General features: G+C 48.3%; 1 protein-coding gene across 9 annotated transcripts in view; it reads right to left on the bottom strand.

Moving 5' to 3' along the window:
• ATXN7L1 (ataxin 7 like 1) overlaps positions 1-12,591 on the bottom strand; it is a 236,001-nt gene that overhangs the window by 69,122 nt on the left and 154,288 nt on the right. Inside the window, exon 1 of one of the 9 annotated variants that reach the window (XM_053673182.1) lies at positions 10,473-10,841. The exons of 5 other annotated variants lie outside the window; for them this stretch is intronic. The gene's annotated coding sequence lies outside the window, so the exon portion shown is untranslated. 3 more of the 9 variants (XM_053673184.1, XM_053673185.1, XM_053673183.1) reach the window with 3 other exon arrangements.

Raw genomic sequence — 12,591 nt, 5'->3', positions numbered from 1 at the left:
ATCCTGGAGCATACTGTTTAAGGAACACAAGCTGAGCAAGGAAAGGCCACTGCTGCTTGATTTCTATCTGTACCGACCTCCAATTTCAAGACTGCAGGGCCATTATCTCCTACAATAGAAGGTGCAAAGTCTTACTCACTGCTAGGCCCACAGTGTCACAACCACTCACCCCACAGGCTATCGTGGTCCCACAGCAGCCACTAATAACGGAACCATTTCTGTTCTCTTTGGAGTGGCAGTTGGCAGTGGCAAACAGGAAGTTGTCTGAAACAGGGTGTGGTTGTGCCCTGTCAATATAAGCCAACAGAGACGCACACATTCCCCGCCCCCTCCAGTTTCTCTCTGCTTCTTCTGTAGGAGCAAAAGGTCTGAGTTATTTTGATGAAAACAGAGATTTTTTTTACATGATTTAAGACCAACTATCAACACCATGCAAACAAGTACCTGGTGCAGAAAGGAGTATAAAATATAGGATTGGTCTGTTTTCCTACCAGTCACTCACTTGTGGCATTGAGTGAGCACTGACTGCTTGTGTGCATGTGTGTGGGCTTTCCCCTTAATTTCTCCGTGGGCATACAGGAGACTAAACCCGAGTTAGCAACCAGGCCAGGTACACTGCCAGTCATCCCACCAAGCCAGCCAGTCTGCCGGTGGCTGGCCACCATGGTTCACTCAGGGCCCAGTGATGTACACACTGGACCCAGGACCATCCACGAACAGGACAGGAGGAAAAACACAGGCCACTAGTTTCAAGCAATTTTAAAGTTTGACTAAGAGAGACCTGAAACATTTAACACATATCACATAAAAATGACAAAGAAAAATAACTGCCAAAGAGAGAAATGCAGGTACTTGGAACTGCACATAAAGGCAGAGCAGTGGGGGGTGACAAGGTGGTAAGGTTTACTCCAGCTGGCTTCCTGGTGCTACCACAGGTGTGCTATAAAATTTTCCACTCCATTCCTTCCTAGGCCCCAAGAGTTGTGCCTCCAGAAAGGCTGTCCAGAACACACTGGTCCCCAATGCAGCCTCCTACTCCTGACCTCTTTCTGAGGCAGTGCCTCTCCCCACTCCACACCTCAGCCCTCTCTGCTCTGGCACCAGCTCGCAGCCCAGGAGCACCGTCTCTGCTAAAGCTCAGGCTCGCTAACTGGATCGTGGGCTGACAGCATGCTCCGCCTGCCAGACTCTCTTCTGTGACCTGGGCCCAGCCCCACGCCATCCTGTGTGGCCAACATGCCCTGTGCTCACACTTACACATCCCGGGAGGCAGCCTTGCCGTTAGGATAAGGAGGCTGAGCCTGTGACACGCTGGGCAATGTGACTTGTGGGAGCCGTTTCCTGGCTCCTGGAGGAGGGCCCTGGCCAGTCAGAACGCACCACTTCCCCTTTAAGAGAGCACGCCCAGATGCGATTAGGGAAAGGCAGAAAGAAAAGCCCGGAACAGTCAGGGTTGTATCCTGAATTTGGCAGATGAACTTGGGTTTTCCTGAAGCACACAAGGTGTGGTCAGAGGCAGCGGCTCCTCTGAGGCTGATTTGAGCAGTCCCTGTTGGGGAAGGGCTGGGCCTTCCTGCAGCCCCACAGAGCCGTGGCCACGTGCAAGCTGCTGTCCCCTCCACCTGGTCCCGCACGCAGCCTGCAGGAGCCTCAGGCCTCCCCCCTCCCCCCTTCCCCTTGGGGCCTGTCCATCCTGATGGGCAGAGTCCACTGCAATACCTACCACTCTGCTTTGGACAGAGTAGACACATCATTATAAAGATGGAAAAATACTTTTGTGGGACATTTCAACTGTTAATTCGAGCAGGGAGTTTTCATTTATTCTGTACATTTCAAAAGTTTATGCCCTTAGTAGGTTGCGGTGGGGGTGTTCAAAAAGCAACAACAGTGATGCACAAAAGGTCACAGTTGTACAATTCCATCGGTATGAAATATCCAGAATAGTACAGCCACAGAGACAGAAACTGGGTTAGCGATCGCCAGGGGCTGGGGGAGAAGGGAGTGGGGAGTTGCTGCTTCATCAGTCTCTTCTGGAGGTGACGAAAACGTCTTCACAGTGCGTGGTGCTGACGGCTGGCTGCACGGCACTGTGAATGGACTCGGTGCCGCTGAACTGCATGCTTTAAAATTATTAATTTGTTATGCGACTTTCACCTCAATTAAAAAAAAACCTCACTGGGAGAGTGTGTTTGGGGCAACTTCATATTCTGCTAGAATCTTTCTTACGTTTCATCCAACATTTCTTTGTAAAATCTGACTATTACCTGATAAATCTTAGCCAGTTAACCCTGGCTAAGGAGTACACACCTTTTAATAAGGAAAAATAAAAGCAAACCGTGAAGAGACAAAGGCTTCCCAGACTCAGAAATACGGCTCTTCTGGAGCATTTCACACTGCAGGGAGGTGGTATCATTTCGAACTGAACCACACAGCAAGGCAGGGCCTACTTGTCTTTGTGAGACTGTCTCAGGTTGGGACCATCCATCCTGTCAGCAGCTGGGCAATGTCACCAAAGCCAGAAGGAGGGTGTCTCGTGGGAAATCTACTCAGGGGAACAGGACAGTGGGCCTCTGGGTTCCTGGCATTTTCCCCCCTCGTGCAGGATGAAGATGAATTAGTCAGTTTTTGATTTCTGAGGGGGCTGTGCTGCTTGACAAAGCAGAACTGGTTTCTACAATTCCATTTCTTTGCAATGGAGCCAGAGGGAACAAGGGGACATGGCCTGACCACCCACCTGTCCCAGCCCCAATGAAGGAGCGTCCAGCCCTCCTTTCCTGGTCCTTTGCGGCTTTTTCAGCTTTGGCCAGAGAGAGCCTGCTCTGAGGGTAAGGCTGTAAGCCTTGTCCTCCAGACCTTAGGCCAGCAAGTCAGGGCTCATGGGCACACTTCCCCCACTCAGAGTCAGAGTCAAAAGGAGGCCTGCCGGGTGTTGCAACACCTAGAAGAAACACAGGTGAAAGGGCAGACCCTGTGGCCCAGGAGCCTGAGTCTTTCCAGAGACAAATGTGAACGGCTTTCCTAGAATCTGTTTGCTAAGAGCTGCAGGATGACCTGAAGAACAGAGATATGAACAGAGACAGTGGGCCAGCTCTCCGAGAGCCCTTGGGTCCTTCTGAGGCACTTTGCCAGCCTCTTTCACCCTGTTCTCTCTCCTCATTGCAGGTGTCAAGTTAATAAGTAGGTGGCCTAAGTTCTCAGCAAATAGGTGGCTTAAGATTTTTTTTTAAAAAAGCGATATTTACACTGCTCAAACAAAAACAGACAGGCTCAACCCAATCAAAAAATGGGCAAAGGACTTCAACAGATATTTCTCTAAAGACGATACACATACAACCAACAAGCATATGAAAAGATGATCAACAAAGATGATCGTTAGTCACTGGGGAAATGGAAATCAAAATCCCAACGAGATACCACTTTATACTTACTAGGGTGGGTATATAGCAAAACGAAACAAGACAAAGTGAAATGGAAATTGGAACCCTTGGGCACTGTTGGTGGGAATGTAAGATGGTGCCACCTCTATAAAAAACAGTTTGGTGGTTCCTCAAAATAGTAAACATAGAATTGCCATGTGATCCAACAATTCCACTAGTAGGTGGAGATCCAAAAGAACTAAAGACAGGTACTCAAACAATCCTTGTATATGAAGGTTCCTACAAGCACCATTTGCAAGAGCTGAAAGGTGGAAGCAACCCAAATATCCATCAGTGGATGAATGGATAAACACGTTGTTATATACACACACAATGGAATATTATTCAGCTATAAAAAGGAGTGAAGTACTGACATATGCTGCAACTGGATGATGCAAATGAAAGAAGCCAGAAAAAAGGCCACATGTTGTATGAATTATTCATGTGATTGTCCGTAAAGACTCCTGGTTGCCAAGGACTGGGGGGAGACAAAAGGGGAAATAACTGCCTGGTGGGTCAGAAGTTTTGTTTCAGAGTGATGAAGTATCTGGAACTAGACAGGAGTAGCGGTCACACAGCACCGTGAATGTACTCAGTGCCACTCGAGCGTCTGCTTTATAATGGTTAATTTTATGTTACATGAGTTTCACCTCAATAAAAAAAAAGCCCTGAAGAATATAAGGGCCAGGACAATCCACAAACAGAACAATCAGTGACAGGATAACTGGGAGTTACTTTCAAAGCTCTTCTTGAAATCACTTAAAGGAGGTAATTTTTAAGGTAATTAAGGCGGCCAGCAGGACAGAACAGATAGGCACTCCTAGACAGCAGTTCTTAACATGGCCAATTCAGGTTCATGAGAAAGTGTTGGTCACACACACACACACACACACACACACATGCGCGCACAGCAGGGTGCACTAACTATTCACAGACGGGACACTGAGGCACAGCTCCGCTCTGGCAGCCCCCTCATCCCTGATACAGCTGTCATTTTCACCAAGGGGATCAATCCCCTTCCAACAATGGAATCATCATTTCCATCAGAGGGACCCAGGTCTTAGACCCTAAAATGGGACGGAGTAACAAATTCCAAGATAGGAAAGAAATGCTACAGGTCAGCATTCTCTGCTAAGCCCCGTCAGCCCTCTTCCCGGGCCTGTAGACACTGTCTCAGCACTCCAGACAGCAGCCGCCAAGCCTGGCCCCTCCACTGCAGGCCCCTGAGTGGACGGTGCTTTCCAAGTGCACACCAGGTGGCAGGTCCTCCCTGTGCGGAGCTGCTCTGTAACGACTGTACACTAGTCTGATTTCTGCCCTCTGGGTGTCACCTTGAACCAGTCTAGTGCCCCTTCCTTGGGACACTTGGCCAACTATTTGTTCCCTGAAATCTTTCTCCAGGCTAATCCCAGGTGTCTTTTCAACCATTCCTCACAAAATGTCATTTTCATGGTTCCTCCTGGGCTCTGAGTCTTCTGTAGCTCCTGCTGTCCTTCCCGAGCTGTGCACCTGAGAAGGGAGAATGTTACAGGTGGGGTCTGAGCAGCTCCTAGCAGTTTTGGACATCATTCTCCTATTAATGTACCTGAAGAGCCAATCTAGACATTTTATTTCTGATAGCTGCATCACTCCTAACTCTTATTTCATACACTTTGCTGTCAGGCTGTTTATCCACAGGTATCTTTTAAAAATGTCATCTTGTTGGATTAAGTCCAGCCTGTTGAGATCTTTCTGAATCCAGACCCAATAACGTAACTATTCTCCCTCCCAAATCTACCACCTGAAAACTTGAGAAGCCTGCCACTAATTCCACTCTTCTTACAAATCCTCATTTATAACGTGGAAGAGGAAAGGGCCAAGTGTGCAGCTCAATACATTTCCCAGCATGACAGTGACCGGTGAATAGCACGCTCGAGGTGTGACTCTGCTAAGCCACCTACTACTCCAGGAAGGAGTGTCCCTTGGCCCACATTTCTTCATTTTCCCTGTAAGGATCTCACGGACAATGGGCAAAGAAGGCTCACAATAGCCCTTCTGACCAGCGGTTGGAAAGACCAAGAGTCAAGATCTCAGTGCCTGGCACTGTGCACAGCAGGCAATTGAATGTTGCCTTTATAATCGACAGCAAATATGTTAACAGAAAAACACCTGGTTTTCCAATTCCCAAACTACCCTTCTTCTTGGCATCCAAATACAGGCATTAGGCAGCTGAAGTCAACAGAAGGCGCACCAGCATCCAAGAGCTGGAGTCTGAATCCTGGAAATCCTTCCAGAAGTTCCGTGCTCTCAGGTCAACAACACCTGCCCTTCTAGGGTTTTAGGGAGGAGTCAATGAGATTGGCAAGTAAAAGAGGTTTAAAAGTTGAGTCAGTTTGAGTGAACACAAGAATATTATGATTATTACTGTTGTGAACCCATTTCCATTGGTAGAAACCTGCCTGTTAAGCCAAGGAAGAACCTACAGATGCACGCAGGCTGCCAGAAGGCAGCCTCCCAGCACAGAGCAGCTGTGCTGTTGCAATGGAACAGGTTTCTTAACTCCTCTCCCAGTAGCAATCACCTTCTCTCTCATCTCAGACCAGAACCCAGCATGGCTTACAAAGGGCAATGAAGTCTCCACTATTCAGCAGGAACGCACTGTCTCTTCATCATCACCTTGTTGAGACTAGGACTTGAGTAATCTGCAGCAGAGAGCTGGCAGGTAACGAAGGGCTGAGAGGGTTGCTTTTAGCAACCCTGTGGCTTGACCCCAACAAATCCTTGGGTTTCTGTCTTGAATGGCGGTTTCTAAGAACACTAGGCTTTTGGTTTAGATGTTCTCAGGGCAGGCCCCCAGAAACCTGGTTCTTGTCTCAGATGAGGGTGTTTGCCTCAGGGCAGAAATGGTCCTCACTGCCAGAAGACTGAGGAAAAAGTGTTGCAGAGAGCTGTCAGAGGTCAATCTGCAGGCCCCCAGCATCTCAGGGTCAGGGTGTCCCATAGCAAGGCAAGAGGGAAAGAAAACTGGTATGGCTTACATATCCTCCTGGGAAAAAAGCAGCAGTTAAAATGCAAGGCAATAGCTGGCTAAATTCTCCTCTTCTAGTCCACGTAAAGTTGGCTTCCCAACTTCTAGGGACAGTGATGTAGAGGGAAGATTTTAAATATATATCTACATAGAAGTGTTGTCAAGACACTGAGAGGATCATGCCAATGAACCTATGAACAGATCAGGGATCAGATCAGAAAGCCACTAGAGGCAGAGGCCCAGAGGGAAGGTACCAATTTCCGTCAGGTGATTTCTGGAGCCCCCTGGTCTGCAAGCTGCTCTTACTCACCACACCCCTACAATAGTCACCCACAGATAGGTGGACTGCTGAAGTCACCTAACAGCACAGCACACTTGAAAGCTAACTCAGACTTTCATAGCCACTGGAGACTTCTTGTGACATCCGAACATATTCTTGTCTTTTTCTTACTGCATTTCCTTGATGATATACCCACACAGAGAGATGGTGCCTGATTCTACACACACACACACACACACACACACACACGTGCAGGAACAAGTCACAGTGGAGTCTCTCTACACCACAGCAGTTACTGCAGTGTTCTGATGTGGTCCAGCAGAGTTGAGGCAGGACCAGGCTTAGCTGATCAGTGTTATACACTCCATTCTATCCCCCCATCCCAAATTCATATGGTGAAGTCCCATTCCTCAGGACCTCAGAATATAACAGTATTTGGAAATAAGGTCTTTTTAAAAAGATTATATTTATTTATCTTTAGATAGGAAGGGAAGGAGAGAAATATCAATGTATGGTCGCCTCTTGTGAGTCTCCTGCTGGGAACTGGCCTGCAACCCAGGCATGTGCCCTGACTGGGAATCAAACTGCAATCGTGCGGTTCGCAGGCCCGCGCTCAATCCACTGAGCTACTCCAGCCAGGCTGGAAATAAGGTCTTTAAAGAGGTGATTACACCAAAAATAAGGCCAGTTAGGGTGGGACCCTAATCCTATATAACTGGTGCTTCTATAAGAAGAGCAGGAGACGCTAGGAGTGTGTGCACAGAGGGACAACCATATGAAGAGGCAGCAAGAAGACAGACATCAATCAGCCAAGGCAAGAGGCTTCAGGAGAACCAGCCCCACTGGTACCTTGATCTTGAACTTCCAGCTTCTAGAACTGTAAGAAAATTAATTTCAGTTGTTTAAGGCCCCTAGTCTATGGTATTTTATTATGAAAGTCCAGGCAAATTAATATAATTGGTTTATCTAAAAACTATTCCTGTTCATTGGATAAGGGAGAAAAAGTCTAATAGGGAGGGCAGAAGACGAAGGACTCCTAACCTCTGCCACACAGTAGATCGAATGCATCACCCTCCTTGGTTTGGGGCATGCCATGTCAACGGTAAACTGTAGCAAGGTCAAGGTGGTAACGGTCTCCTGATCCTTGACATCTGGCAAATCCTGCCCCCTTGGAGGCATGAGGTGGAGGTCACCTACAGGTTTGTAGCAGCTGGTCTGAAACTGTGTGACTTCAAGCCACAGCCTGGGAGAAACCAACTTTTATCAGCTCACTTTCTTGTGTGGCCTCTCACCTTCGTGGGTTGTGATGAACCTGTCAATATTATCCTTCCAGAAAAAGATAAGGTCACGGGGGTGAGTCGGCTAATGGCCGAGTGAGGTAACTGCCAGCACATTCACAGGTTTGACAAACTTAATCAGACCATCTGGCCCAGTGCTGCTTTTCACCCGGGATCCACCAACCCTCCAGGTTCTACCTGGGAGCTTTGCTCCTCCCTCAGGCTCCCTGACCCTGGGCTTCCCACTGAGTGCAGGGCAGACAGAACCACTTCCCCTAGGGGCCAGGAGAGGAGAGGAACCCACAAATGCTCGCTGCTGCTCAGAGGCCCAGATGCAGGGGCGGGCGGGCAGGACTCAGAGATCAATCCAACAACAGATATGCCACTGAGCTCTTCCCTGCCTGGGGGGGGGGTGTGTGTATACCCGGTGGTTACAGAGGTGGGAGAACAATCAAAGCAAGGAAGGAGGTGTCTGAAAGGTATTGTCAGGCTGCTGTGAGGAGGGTCTGGGAGGGGCAACATGCTGTAGGAGACAGAACAGGATGGCAAATGGCTGTGCCTTTACTTTCCCAAGGAGAGCAGGGTAGGTGGGTCTGGCCAACTCAAATGCAAAAGAGAAAAAGGCAGGATGACTGGGAAACATTTCAGTATTCATTGCCGTCCCTCTCCAACTCCCATGTAAAGGCCTGAAGGGTCCCTTCACCTCTCTTCATTCACTCTGAGGTTATTTACACAATGGGGTGCGAACCCCCGTACTCACTGCCAGCTGAGACGCACACAGACTGACACACATCTCAAACGTGAGGCCTTCAAATGGCAAGTCTCAAATTCTATCCCCATCTGAGCCACTGGAGGAGGAAAGGAAGTGTAACAGGCACCCTCTCCGTGGGGCAGATTTGAATTGTTAGAACAGAAAGTATCAAAGGTTGGCAAGGCAGCCAGTTCACCCAGTTTGGATGGGGCAATAAGGAGCTGAAGATCTGACGATAAAGCTGATCCTGAGTTCAAGCTACCCAGCTCTACCACGCCAGTCAAGCCACATCTCCAGTCCTTTCTACTGGGACCAAAGGCCTAGCCTTGTCCTTTGCCAGTTCAGCGGGGCTAGCATGAGAAAGCACAGTGCATGCTCTGGGAAGCAGGGCAGCCTGACCGTTCTCTGCAAGCAACGTTAGAGGATACCGGAAACACACACTCCCCCTGACACCCCAGTAACACTCCTCGACCCCTCCAGCTTTCACAGATGAGAAAAACACAGAGAAAAAGAAATCTGCTCTTTGGCGGTGGCACTCAGCAGTTATAACTCCGCCAAGCCTCAGCCTAATGGTCACATTTACTACCTTGGAAATTTCCATTTCAACACTCCATTTTCTTTTGTGGGTGTGAGGGCGGTTTGGACCTGTCTCTGAGGGGCCCAAGACCAGGATCAGGGCAGACCCCCGACTTAGACGGCCTTTCATGTGGCCCAAACCATGCTTACCGTTTTCTCTCCCCGTTTCGATTTGTTTGGTTTAAAATATTTAGCCCTAGGCACAATGAAGTGTCTCATTAACGACGTTCTCCTGGACTACTAGACTGGGACTCCGCATTCATTACGCTGATGAACGTGCTACTTACCCATGCAAATTCCAGGAGCTGCCGACACAGAGATGGGGGGTGCTCAAGGTAGCTGTCAAGGGCTGATTTAATTACGCAGCCATTCAGTGGGCAAGGCAGTGCGATTTTTGGCCAACTGTTCTAGTAAATATTATGGGAAACCCCTTCACAGAGCTCTAACTCTGGCTTACTGATTTCAAACGTGCCCGGCTTTAGTTCTCACCCGCTCCCTGTGCCCCAAAGATGCTAGGACGGCCCAGAAAATTACAGAGAATCCAGGAGCTGATAAACAAATAACCAGCTGCAAAACGGTGTAAGTATCATGAACACCTGAGTATCACGCTATGATTTGGAGGTGAGGACAAACTCGAAAACCCACTAACTTCCCGCGGCCGCCCTGCCGCTGCCCCTCCCCCAGGCTCTCCGCGTCCAGCCAACCGGCTGCCGGGCGGGCCGGGGCCGCGGGGGGCGCTGCTCCCGCGGGCGGGACGGACCCACTCCGGGCGCCTGCAGCAACGCTCGATCGCGGCGCCCACCCTCCCAGCGCGCCCCGGAGGAAATGGCATCATCACTTTCATTTTACTCCGTTTGTGGCCGACCGAAGCAAAACAACACGTCCCAGGACGGCGATCGGGGTACGCTATTGGCGGCCGAGAGTGCGCTCCGGAGCGCGGTCAAATGACCTCGCGGAGAAATGCGTTTTCAGGAGAGAATCTCCCCCTCGGGCGCACACGCCCCGCCGTTTCCCGAACTGCAGAAACGGATTTCAATTTCCACAGTGAGAATAGGAAACTCTCATGGATCCCCGTTTTTTCAAAAAAGTCTATAAATAACCCAAGATCAGCAAAATTATGCAAAACATCCTGCTAGAAGAAGAAATGTAAACTAAAACCACTTACAGACGCTCTCAGGCTGCCAACTTAATCTGATTCTACGACGACTGTAAACATGTTGTACTTTGGGGACCTGAAGCGATCCACATTAGCGCGGGTGCCGCCACAAAAAAAAAAAAAAAAAAAAAAAAACCAAGAAGAAAGAAAACCCCGGTAACTCAACAACAACAAAGCCCCAACCCGGCTCGGAGCACCGCGATTCGCGTCCCGCACGGCCCTGCACCGACGGCCGCCCAGCTGCGCTCGGTCCCTGCTACGCCAGCTCGCACACGCCAACTGTTTTGACTACAGGCACTTGTTAAACACAGAGTTTCAGGTCCTACCAGTTGGACACCAGAAGTTCATAGAACTGACCCAGTGCCAAGAACAACAAGCGCAGAAAACGAAACGGCTGCCTCGTGCGCCGTGGTTTTTTTTTTTTTAACTGTTTATGCAAGCCCCAAAGCAATTGGGTAACTATTAAGAATAAAACAGAACTTAAATTAAAAAAGCAAAAGATTACCACCTTGAAGGAAATGTAGATGTTGGCAGATAAAGGACAGCCGTCAACCTGGTTTATTGGTGGGGTGGGTGGGGGTTTTTCAGAGAGAATCACTGGGGGGAGGGGGGTGTCACATGACAAACTGCGGTTATTAGAAGGAACTGACGGGGCGCCTCCTTGAAGCATCTTTTACTGACGGATTGACTTAAGAGATTCGCCAACGCCAAAGCCCTGTTACACAGCTGGAATGCCTGAGAAGCACTGGAATTTGTTACTTGGTAAATCCCATAGGAGAAAAAAGGGGCGTGGTGAATGAAGTTTTCAAGACACAGGAAAGGGACTTCCAAGATCCCTGCCCCCTGCAGTGAGGCCACTGAGCCATGTAGGAAGCAAACAGAGGGTAGGACACCCCCGGGCTTTTCTGACCTGGTTCTGAGAAAGGTTTCCCTTTCCCCTTTAAGCTTGGGAGGGTCAACCTTTCTCTCTCGTCAGGAGTTTGTTCTCTCTAGGTGTCAGTGAATAAAGTATTTTCATCTGTCGAAATGAAATAAAAAGGAATGCTTAAGTTACTTATTTAGCAAGGTTTTCCATTATTTTCTTAGAATGCATCAATCACGATCTCATTTTAGGTCCAAGACAATTAACTGGATAACATTTTAGAGTTATCTGAGGAGAACTGGGTAGTGGATGTAAGAATGAGAAGTTTTAAATTGCTGAGTGGGCTCAAGCCTACCCCCCCTTCTCTCTCTCTCCATCCATCCATCCATCCATCCATCCATCCATCCATCCATCCATCCATCATCTATTTCTGATTTGAAGAATAAAATGTTGTCCCCTTCCCACTCCAGAAGTCTAGGACAAAGAAGTAAGTTGAAATAGGCTGTTTGTAAAAGCCACTGTAACCTTGGGCCAGATTCTCGTTTATTCTGGAAAGTAAGTGTAGACATCCAAAGGCATACGAAAAGATACTCAACATCACTAATCATCAGAGAAATGAAAATTAAAACCACAAAGTGATATCACATCACACTGTCAGAATGGCTATCGTTAATAAATCAACAAACAAGTGCTAGTGAAAATGTGGAGAAAGGAGAACCCTTGTGCACTGTTGGTGGGAATGCGGACTGGTACAGCCACTGTGGAAAGCATTAGGAGTTACCTCAAAACTTAGAAATGGAGCTGCCTTATGGTCCACTTTTGGGGATTTATCTGAAGAAAACACTAACTGGATACACTAACTGGAAAGAATATAAGCATCCCTTTGTTCATTGCAGCTTTATTTATAATAGCCAAGATTTGGAAGCAGCCGGTGTCCATCATTGAATTGGTAGACAAAAAAAGCTGTGGTACATTTACATAGTGGACTACTACTCAGCAACAAAAAAAACATTTTACACTTTGCAACAGCATGGATGGACCTGGAGAACATTATGATAATTGAAATAAGCCAGTCAGAGAAAGACAAATATCATATGATTTCACTCGTAAGTGGAATGTAATGAACAACATGAACTACCAAGCAAAAGAGAAACAGACTCATAGAGAGCAGGCGGACAGCTCTGGTGGGGGCAGTTACCAGGTGGCGGGATCTAGCAAAAAGGAAAAAGAACTCCTGGACATGGACAACAGTGTGGTGATTGTGTG

The sequence above is a fragment of the Artibeus jamaicensis genome, unplaced genomic scaffold, assembly GCF_021234435.1.
Source record: "Artibeus jamaicensis isolate MK-2021 breed Jamaican fruit bat unplaced genomic scaffold, CSHL_Jam_final contig_834, whole genome shotgun sequence".
Classification (NCBI taxonomy): domain Eukaryota; kingdom Metazoa; phylum Chordata; class Mammalia; order Chiroptera; family Phyllostomidae; genus Artibeus; species Artibeus jamaicensis.
The sequence above is the reverse complement of the archived record's forward strand: the minus strand, read 5'-3'. Positions and strand labels throughout refer to the sequence as shown.